This window comes from Amborella trichopoda, chromosome 11 (assembly GCF_054954075.1).
Source record: "Amborella trichopoda isolate Santa Cruz 75 chromosome 11, AtrichopodaSantaCruz75HAP2 v2.0, whole genome shotgun sequence".
Classification (NCBI taxonomy): Eukaryota; Viridiplantae; Streptophyta; class Magnoliopsida; order Amborellales; family Amborellaceae; genus Amborella; species Amborella trichopoda.
In genome coordinates this window covers 40095237-40105915 of record NC_142346.1, presented here as the reverse complement: position 1 = coordinate 40105915, position 10679 = coordinate 40095237, and the positions used below count along the sequence as shown (strand labels likewise).

General features: G+C 32.8%; 1 long non-coding RNA gene across 1 annotated transcript; it reads right to left on the bottom strand.

Moving 5' to 3' along the window:
• Window positions 1–1819: 1819 nt before the first annotated feature.
• LOC110007514 (uncharacterized) lies at window positions 1820–5275 on the bottom strand. Its single transcript, XR_002281401.2, has 2 exons — window positions 4493–5275; window positions 1820–4098 (listed from the first exon to the last, which is right to left on the bottom strand). It is a non-coding gene; the product is annotated as an uncharacterized LOC110007514 (long non-coding RNA).
• Window positions 5276–10679: the final 5404 nt, after the last annotated feature.

Here is a 10679-nt window from a genome sequence, read left to right as displayed (position 1 = left end):
CGTGGACGGTTTCCCCAAGTCCTTATCTATTTTGTCATTAGGGTGTTAGTCCCCGGGCATAACTCATTTCCAGATGACTCTACGTCCAATCACCTCCTGATGTTCTATCATCCTCCTTAAAAGGGAAAAAGAAAAAGAAAACCTCAGTTCTTTGGTCTTTATATCTTTGTTGGATGGCTTTCTTCAATTCGTTTTTTTTTCATAATAGAAATTACCAAAAATAGAGTCAAGTGTTTTTCCTTGTTAGTGTTTTTGTTTCTTAAATAATTTTTTGAAAATAGTCCAGGCAAGCTTTCCATGCTTCCTCTATCGCATAAAACTTCTATATTTCCCTTTATCCAACCTTGCATTCTTAATGGAGGGTTAAGATTGCCCCAATCACAATATCACATCTCTATATTATTTTATTTTTAATTTTTTTCTATAAACTATTTTGACATCAAATTTTGGACGTCCAATCTTCTATTAAACTCGTACTAACGAAAAATATAAAAAAATATTTTCAATAAAATAAAATGATCAAAATACCCCTGAAAATTTCAAGGAGTATTTTGGTCATTATATTTTATTGAAAACTATTTTTAATAAGTGCACCCCAATGAGAAATGGTACATACCAAATTTCATATTCATACAATTTGTATAAAAAAAATTAAAAACAAAATACTTTGATATGTCAGATCTAAGATCAAACGGTGAATAGCTCTCTTGATCAAAATTGAACGGCTGGTTGATAGGGGAAGCATAGATTTTTTATGTTGTAGAGGAAGTATAGAAGCTTTTTTTCATATATATATATATATATATATACCTTTTTAAATATTACTAGCGTGAAACCTCATTGGGACCCTAACGCTAATGTGTTGTTTTTAGGAATTGGCTTGATGTATGCTCTCAGTGAAAGCGCGTATAGCATGTTACTGCAGGAGCATATTATCCCCTCGAGCAAAATAGTTATTATGAGATTCACTTATTCTGAGATTCACTTAAGAATCCCTTATTATTTTTATTAAAAAAACAATATTTGGATTTTAAGTTTTTAAATACTTAGATCTAGCCATCCAAATGAAAATAATTAAATGGCATTATAATACCAACTACCTCTACTTGTGATGTTATATAAAGGTAAACATGGGCCATGAAATTATCTTTCTAGCAAATGATGGTTGTTATTTTCGATAAAAATTGACAAATACAATGGGTTGAGAGAGAGAGACACAAAGGAAGTGGCTGACCTTCTCTTTCTCTTTCTTCCCTTTCCTCAGTTGAGTAAATTGTGTTAGATATAAGTTTTATATAGTTAATTACTAATTAGTATGTTTATACGGTTTATATGTTAAAAAAAATTCAAAATGCTTCAACAATTTTTAATGCACCGGTTCTTATACTGGTCTCTAAATACCATTACATGTCGAAAAGTGATTATACCAGGAATTTTGCGAAATCAAAGATACTCTGAGGAGGAGACTGTACATTTTATCCATGTTTATAAAGAATCTAACATGGACGCAGATGCTTAGGAGAGGCAGCCTCCAAACCAATTTTGATGGTCAAAGAGCTTGTCTTTGTAAATACCAGTGCTTATAAAATATGTCCATACGTTGGAGAGTAGTGTGCCAGTTAAAACAATTTGTTGATTCACCATTTTACTCTATCAATAATCATACCTTCACCGAGTTTAAAAGTCCTCGTATCTTACTGCAATAAAATATGATACTGATGCTTTAAAGTAAGAAGTCAACACTCGAAACAAAAAGGTTTTAATGCATGGTATTCTCACATTTCATCAACAAACAATAATAATGCATGGTATTCTCACATTTCTTCGACAAACAATAAAAGTTCATCAGCATAGAATTTTCCTTTTCAATAGTTAAACAAAATTTTAATGAATATAAGCACATGCCCCTAACCAGGCTGCTATTACAATAAGATAAGGAAGGAGAGAAAAAAAAAAGAGCATACAAGTGAAGAGGGTATAGTGCGAAAACAATAGCTAGAGAGAGAAAACAGCAGTTAATGAGATAAAACAGTGGCTAGTGAGAGAAAACAGCTACTAGAGTGAGAGAACAGCAGTTAGAGAGAGAAAACAATTGGTAGTGAGAGAACACAGTGGGCAGAGTGAGAAAACAATAGAGAGAGTGTGAAAGAGCGGTAGGGAGAGATTAGTTGAGTGAGTGAAAAAGTGTAGAGAGGGAAAGAAAAGGTGCGGTAGAGACGAGAATAGAGAGAGAAGGGAAGAGAGAACGACAGAATAGTGGATAGAGAAATCAGTAAAGAGAGAAGAAATGCCAGTAGAGAGACAAAGTGTAAGAAGTCCAGAGTCTCGAGAGGGAAGACAGTAGAACAACCTACTGAGATAAAACCTTGATTTAGTTTGTTTTGATTTTAAGAAGGCCACTTTGCCAGGGGCCGAGCGAGACGCTGAATCTGACGTTAAACATTCCTAAGAATCAATATACCGAGTTTTCAGTAAAATTAAAGTTTAAATTAAGGAAAAATTCCAAAAATAAAAAAAATATAAATAACAAAGAGTACACTTTCCATACAATTTACCCGGCTTAATTTTTTCTCTCACTTTTTTTTCCAAAATACATTTTTGTAAGCAACATACCCCAACCAAATAAAAAATAAAAAAATACTTAAATTACCCTTCCTTCCTTTACCTTATCCCGGCCTAATTTTCTCTCTCACTTTTTTTTCCAAAATATATTTTTGTAAGCAAAATACCCCAACCAAATAAAAAATAAAAAAATACTTAAATTACCCTTCCTTCCTTTACCTTATCGTAATAAAAAAATACTTAAACTACCATTCCTTACTTTTACCTTACCTTGTTCATTCCTCTATCCCACTAAAATAAAGGCTCCGATACAATATAAGTCAGACAATCCGGTAGTAGTGCTTCAACAATGTGTAAAGCAACCTAACGTTGGCTTGCAAATTACACTCCGACCATAACTGTTACTCGATTTCAAGGCTCCGACACTATGTACTGTAGTCTAACAGTTGCATAGGGTGGTCTGACAGTATATGTTATTGGATTTCAAAGCTCCGGTATTATGCAAAGCATGATCCCGTAGTACTCAATTTCAATTCGATAGTTGTCTTAGGGTAATTCGGCACTTATGCTCTCTAACAATGTGATGGTGCACTCCAACAATGTGTTATTGGTCCAAAAGTCAGCAAAATGATTGTTGTGTATGGGAAGGGCATTTCTGTTTAACAAAATAAATTTTTATTTTTTGAAGGTATTTGCATAAAAAGTTTGTTTTGGAAAAAAAAAAAAAAAAAACCGTTAAATTGAAGGTAAAAAATGCTATTGGGGTTTTTTTAAATTCTGATTTTCCAAATAAAAGTACTAAAACTTAGATTTTGTTGTACTGAAGTTACTAAATTTCAGTAAATTACCCTAAAAATCGGTATGCCTTTTCAATAAAAATCCGTACATTAGAAACTACATTAGAGGAAACACAATTTTCAGCTTTAGAGGGAAGAAACACAATTTGAGCTTTTAGAGGGAAAAAACCCATTTGCAGCTTTAGAGAGAGAAACCTTGGCAAAAGATATAGAGTGGAATTGGACAAAGCCATCTCCAACAGAAAGTGTGAAAAACAGGTGCAGGTAATGAAAGGACAATGGGCTTAGAAGAAACAGGAAGAGAAAAAGAGATACAGAAAAGAAGTTCCTGAGTTCCTTTGAGGCAAATAGAGTCATCAAAGAGAAATTCCCTACCCTCTTCATCCCCAACCACCACGATGAATCTTCTGCATCTTCAATTGAGGAGCAGCTCGGCTCGGTTGCTGCGGGGATCTGGCTGCCTGAGTGCTCGGTTTCGCTGGAACTCGGCATCTTAAAAACCACCCCGGCCATGTCGATGCTGGCCATGACTGTGGTCTTTGAGTCAGAGAAGGACGGGCAGAACGTCTCATGATTTCCACTGGTGTAAGCGTCACAGGAAGAGGAAGAAGAGCCACTTCCGGTTATCTCGGCCTCGAGCCCCTTCATCACCTCCATCACAGCCTCCTCTCCAAAACCCCCCTCCTCCCCACTTACTACCTTCCCCTCCTCATCTCCTTGAGGTAGCCATTCTTCAGCCCTTTTAACACAGAAGAACAAAAACCTAAACCCAAAGCTCTGCGCTCTCTCTCTCTAGCCCAGTGGGTCCGTGTAGCCCAGTGGGTCACAAATCTTGTAAGAACAAAACTTTGCTTAAAAATTTAAGACCCCTTATTGAGTTTTAGAGAAAGCGAGATTGGGTGGGTTTTAAAGACAGTAAATATTGAGATTTTGGAAAGAGAAATTGGGTTTTTAAAGAGGGAAACAGATAAAGTTTTAGAGAGAGAATGAGATCTAGAGGGGAAAACAGAGACTGAAATTATAGAGAGAGAGTTATGAGAGAGGAAGCTTCGGTTTATAAAGAACCAGAGAGTTTTAAGAGAGATTGGATTTCTAAAAAATGATAAATTTTTTTGGAGAGAGATGAAAATTACCGAAATGACCCACAAATACTTTGCTGATGGCACCGAGCTGAATGGTCTCTCTCTCCATCTGAAACGCGTCTCTCTCTCTCTATCCATTTGAAATGGGTCAATAACCCTCAAAGAAAAGGCTACCATTTCCCCAGGCTACGTTTCTTTGCATTGCAAAATATATAGGAAGAGGATAACCAAAATAAATAGTTTTTTTTTTTTTTTTACAAAATTTCAATATGCACCCATATAAAAGGTAGGCACTTCCCTCTTTAGGTCGCAAAATAGAGGAAGGGAATAACCAAAATGAATGGATTTCTTTTTTTTTTTTTGGCAAAATCTCAATATCTGCTGTTAAAGAAAAGAAAGGCTGATACTTTCCTTAAGCTACGTTTCTTTATCTCTCTAGGTTGCAAAATATAGGAATTGATAAAGAAAAGAAAGGCTGATACTCAAGCTACGTTTCTTTATCTCTCTAGGTTGCAAAATATAGGAATTGAATAACCAAAATAAATAGGCTTCCTTTTTTGGGTAATATTTTTTATTTTATTTTTACCTTACTACAAAAACTAAAATTTTGAAGAGTGAAAACAACAAAACAAAAAAAATAAAATAAATAAATCAAATAAAAATATCACACTTTCATTAGGAAAAGAAACAAATAAAAAAAATTCATTTTTTCTCTCGTAATCTACCAAGCCCGGCCCTGTCCATTGCCAGTCCTACACGGAGTAAAGGGCAAGGTGACTAACCATTTCGCCGTGGATGACATTTATTTTAGAGGACATGGTTTTTACGAGTCCTAGTACTCATGTGGATATGAGTCCCCTCTTTTATGGCATCTTTTTTACATAGATTTTAGACGTAACTTTTTTAGGTGTACCTAATTTTTATTGTATTTTGAGAATGGAGTTGGGTTTTTAGTGGTAGCATCACTCACCCAAGGTCCGGTTTCCATTCTTGCCTAACAAAAATCACTAGCGATTTCAAAAAATGGGTACGGGCTCATCATCCCCACTGAATTACCCAAAAAAAAAAAATCTCTAACGTGAAGATCATAAATGTGTAAAAAACTAAAATTTAAAAACTAACAATAAAAAAATATTTAGAAACCATTGCTTCTTATCATTTTAGAAAGGAAGGATCACCCCTCTTCTTTATAATGGATGTATGTATGATGCCTCGGGTGTTAATGTGGTAGTCATGCGTCCCACGATGCATAAAACAGTTTTTCTTTATTTAAAGGATACATAAAATTGATGTCTTTGGCCTTTTAAACCTCCTCTTCAGTGCGTCAAATTTTGGGTCGGTGTAAAAGCCCAAAGATACTACGCTCCTACTATTACTTTTAGGAACCCAAATTATAGGAACTTAACCTCTTCAGCCCATACATTAACCTAAATTAAAAAACTGTCTACTTCTATTTTTTATGTACTTGAAAATAATATACCTATAGAATGAATATAACGGATATGAGGATGTTAAGATGGATGGATGAATGACAAGATAAGAAATGATAGAATTTGAAATGAATACATTTAAAAAAATTTAAGTGTGGTGCTAATAACCAATAAGAAGAGCGAGAGTCGTGTTTGCAAAATCAAACTGGAACGGTCAATCAGATATGGGCTTGGAAGCTACTTAATCGACCTAACAGGTAAACCCACCGATTCAACCGTTATAACCGGGCAAGTCTCCGGCGGTCAAAAAGTGTTAGAAAAAATACAAAAAAAAAAAATCACCAAAATATGAAAAGCATATAAAGAATAATTAAAACAAAAATACATTCAAATGAAGTTGAAAATTAATGAAAAAAATGAATTTTAACGAATCGATTTGTGCTTAGGGATATTTTTAAAATTTTATGAAAAATATGGGAATATGTAAAAGTGATTATTAATGACAATTTCTTTTTTTAATTTTTACCATAATGTAAAGAATATTAAAAAATATATTACAAACCAAATTCTTTATTTTTTAGAATTTAAAAAATATATTACATATATTTTGGGGGTATTTTAGTCAATTTATAGTTTGAGAATTTTTTATTTTTATTTTTATTAGATTCTTATATTCTTGAATAATAGACGCTCCAAATTTCAAGTAATTTGGATTTGTAAAAAAAAATAAAAATAAAAATACGAAATGAGGTCATGACCGTCAGATCGGTCCAGATTCAATCGGGACCATTGGCTGACACTGTAGCTATCAGCTTGTAAGCTGACATAATCTTTTATCATATATATATATATATATATATATATATATATATATATATATATATTAAATACCGATCGATCACCAAAACAGAACCGAGTGGTTAACCGTTAGATCACCCGATTTTTCCAACTCTTTAGTAAAATCTTTAAACGGTTTGGTTTTAGACGAACAATAGTTTTCCTTTATGATGTTAGGAAAAAGTTTATATAAGGATACAACCTTATAATGTAGAACTACAGATGCACCTCAAAACTTCATTGAAAAAGGTAGTTTTAATGTTGAAAAACCCTTTGATGGATCATCTCGACAACGAGATGTGTGACCATGAAAAATAAAAAGACTTTAAGTCTCAAAAATAGTGCATTTTACAATATATTATCTACACTATTCATTTTCAAGATTTTCATATGTTTATAGATCTACTTGATTTTAACCATTTTTAAAATTTAAAATTTTATAATTAAATATTAAAATAGATTTTAAAATAATCCTAAAAATATTTTACATCAAAATTATATACCATGATAAAATTTGAAATTACCTCTACAGGCATGCATCTGTATGCCAACTGCACCCGTGATGTAAAAGCTTTAATCTACCATTTAAAGACAAGACAGAACAAAATTGAACAAGGTGTAAGTATTAATGAGGGGTAAACGAGTTTAAGCATTTACATTCTTCACAGTTTTAAAATGCTTGCTCTTTGAACAAAAATTAAAAAATCCAATAATTAGAAAGAAAGCTTTTTTGGTAAAGGTTTTTATACTTCCCCTACGGCATAGAAGATCTATGTTTCTTCTACCATCCAGCCGTCCAATTTTGATCAAGAGAGTCACTCACCGTTTGATTTTATATCCGATTTCTCAAAGAATTTTATTTTTAGTTTTTTTATACAAATTTTATGAATATGAAATTTGGTACGTGTCATCTTCTCATTAGGACGCACCTATAAAAAATATTTAAAATAATTTTTCAATAAAATATAATGACCAAAATACCCCTAATAACATGACTGTTTAATTTTTTTATTTTATTGGAAATACTGTTTTTAATATTTTTCGGTAGTGAAAGTTTAATAAAGGATTGGAAGTCGAAAATTTGATGTCAAAATAGTTTATATAAGAAAAATTAAAAATAAAATAGTGTAGAGATGTGACATTATGATTGGGACAATCTTAGCCCTCCATCAGAATGGACGGTTGGATAAGGGGAAGTATATAAGTTTTATGTTGTAGGGGAAGCATAGAAAGCTTGCATCTAATTCTTTAACCTTTAGCTGTTAACAACAAATAGGCTTTCGGGCTGTGAGCACGCATCTAGAAAGTTTTTTTGCCTTGGATCACTCTGGAACTTTTTCCAGCCACCATTTTTTGTTTATTTCTTTCTTTTTGAGTTTTCTTTCTTATTGTTTTTTTCTTTTCTATTGTTTTAGTGTTTCTATCAGAAAATTCAAAAAAGAAAAAGAAAAGGATATTGCGGTCATGAGTAAGCCGTCCTAAAATCACTCCCAGCTCATATATTGGATATAAGTTGTGGTTTAGCCTTATCCATTGAGGTAAATCTTATCGTTATCAACCTAATCCAGTGTTCACAAAATCAAACTGGAATTGTTAACCTGACATGGGCCTTGCAGCGGTTTAACCAGCCTAACTAGTAAACCGGCCGATTCAACCACTCTAATCGGGCAAGTCTCAGGTGGCAAAAAAAGTGTTGAAAAAAAATAAACATAAAAATCTATTAAATTATGAAAAACATAGAAAGAATGATTAAAACAAAACACATTCAAATGAAGTTGAAAATTAATGAAAAAAATGGATTTTATCCCATTTTATATTTTCCAATGGCTATTTTTAAAATTTTCTAAAAAATATGAGAAAAATATAAAAGTGAGTATTAATGACCAAAACAATTTTTAATCTTTACCATAATGTAAAGAATATTTAAAAATGCAAAAATGCATTACAAATCAAATTCCTTATTTTTGAGTCTTTATATACATTTTTTGGAATTTTTTTGTTAAATACTGATTGATCGCCCTAACAGCCCAAATCGGAACTGGCCATTGGCCGGTTCCGATCTAACCGGGCGGTTAGCGGTGCGATCGGGCGATTCTGCGAACAATGACCTAATCAACTAGCCTCTCTAAGGCGATTTTTAATTCTCAGGTTTTAAATCACATAATTTGGCATTTTTTTTTAGAAAATAAAAATCCATTTTGCTATAAAAAAAGAAAAAGAAAAAGAAAAAGAAAGAGGAACACGCCTTTAAGGCCATCTCTTTTATCTTTCACCAAAAAAAACAAAAAAAATCAAATAAAAATAGGGAAAAGTTTATATAGAGTTGAGACTCTAAACAATCAAATTTGAACCTACCTCAAAAATTCCATTAGAAGATGTTGTTTTGATGCCCAAATATCTTCAAATTGATCATCTCGACATCAAGATGCATGGACATGAGGAAAAATTGGATTTCAAGTTTCGAAAATAGTGTATTTTGTTACGCATTTTTTGGCCATCAATTTTCAAGATTTTCAAGATTTCATAGATCTGTCGATCTGCACTATTTTTTAAGCTTTAAACTTTGTAAATAAATATGAAAACATATTTTAAGGCTATCACGAACATTTCCCATAGTGAAACCACATCTCTCGATACTATTTGAAGGTAGGCTCTAATTTGATTGTTTAGAGCCCAGGCTCTATACCATAGTTAGCAAATCGGCAATTATTCGTCTATTTTTGAAAAAAAACGAAACTTACTTTTTTGAAAGACATTTAAAACAATTTTTTTTTGAAAACTTCTTCAAAAAAAGCGTATTTGTCATATACCATAAAAAACATGATTTTTTGAAAAATGAATAAAATGGGACCAAAAAGTGTTCATTTTCTTGCTGATTTTATAGAGAAAAACCCAAGAAAATAAAAAAGAGCCATGTTTCTCTCTCTAGAACACAAGCTTTGAAACCTGCAAATTACAGAGAAAACCCCCATTGAACCACTTGTTGATTTTATAGAGAAAAATCCACATTTTTTTTTTTATAAAGTTGTTATATCACAAACCCAAACCCTACTATTTAAGTGTAGTTATAAAGTTGTTATATCACAGTTAAAGCATTCGATGATAAAAAAAATTGTGTCTTTTTTTTGGTATGTACTTAAGTGGGTGTGATATTTGCTAAAGTATTTAATGAGAAAATTTATATGCAAATCAACTTCAAAGTTCCGAATTGTCTTTTTCCTCTTCTTTTTTTTATTTTCATTTGGAATGAATTCTTTTCATGTAGGTATTATAAAATAAATGCTGCAGTATTATTAATATGATTTATCTAGGAAGAAATTGCTAACCAGATAAGTTTTGCATTATTAGCTCTCTCTCTTTCTCCCTCTCTCTCTCTCTCTCTCTTTTGACCCAAGTTCAAGCGTTTTATTGAAAGACTAGAAGGAAATTACATCAACATAAATAAAAAAGGAAGCAAGAGAAACACCGCCTTTGGCTAATGCATCAGTAACACCATTAGCCTCGTGATAGACATGGGCGAAAGAAACAGATAAGGATGCGGAAGCGTCCATAATTTGTAACCATAAAGACCAAAGTTCTCAATGTACCTTTTGCTCTTTGCTACACCAACTAATAATATTCAATGAGTCTCCTTCAACCATGCAAGTAGTACCCAAGTTCCACTCTATGAAAAATGTTAGCCCCCTAAGCAATGTGCTCATTTCCACGAAATTCGATGTTGCCACACTAATAGGTCCTGCATAGGACAAGACAATATTTTCATAACGGACACGAATAACACCCCCTATGCCAGCTGGACCAGGATTCCCCATAGAGCTCCCATCAAACTTGATCTTCAGACAACCCATAGGTGGAGCATATCATAACCCTTTAGGCCGACATTTCCTCACCCTAAAAAAAAATGAGTTAGAAAGATTGACCATAACATCTACTTTTGTGATCCCCCAACCCTCCTTAGTCACAGAGAGGCT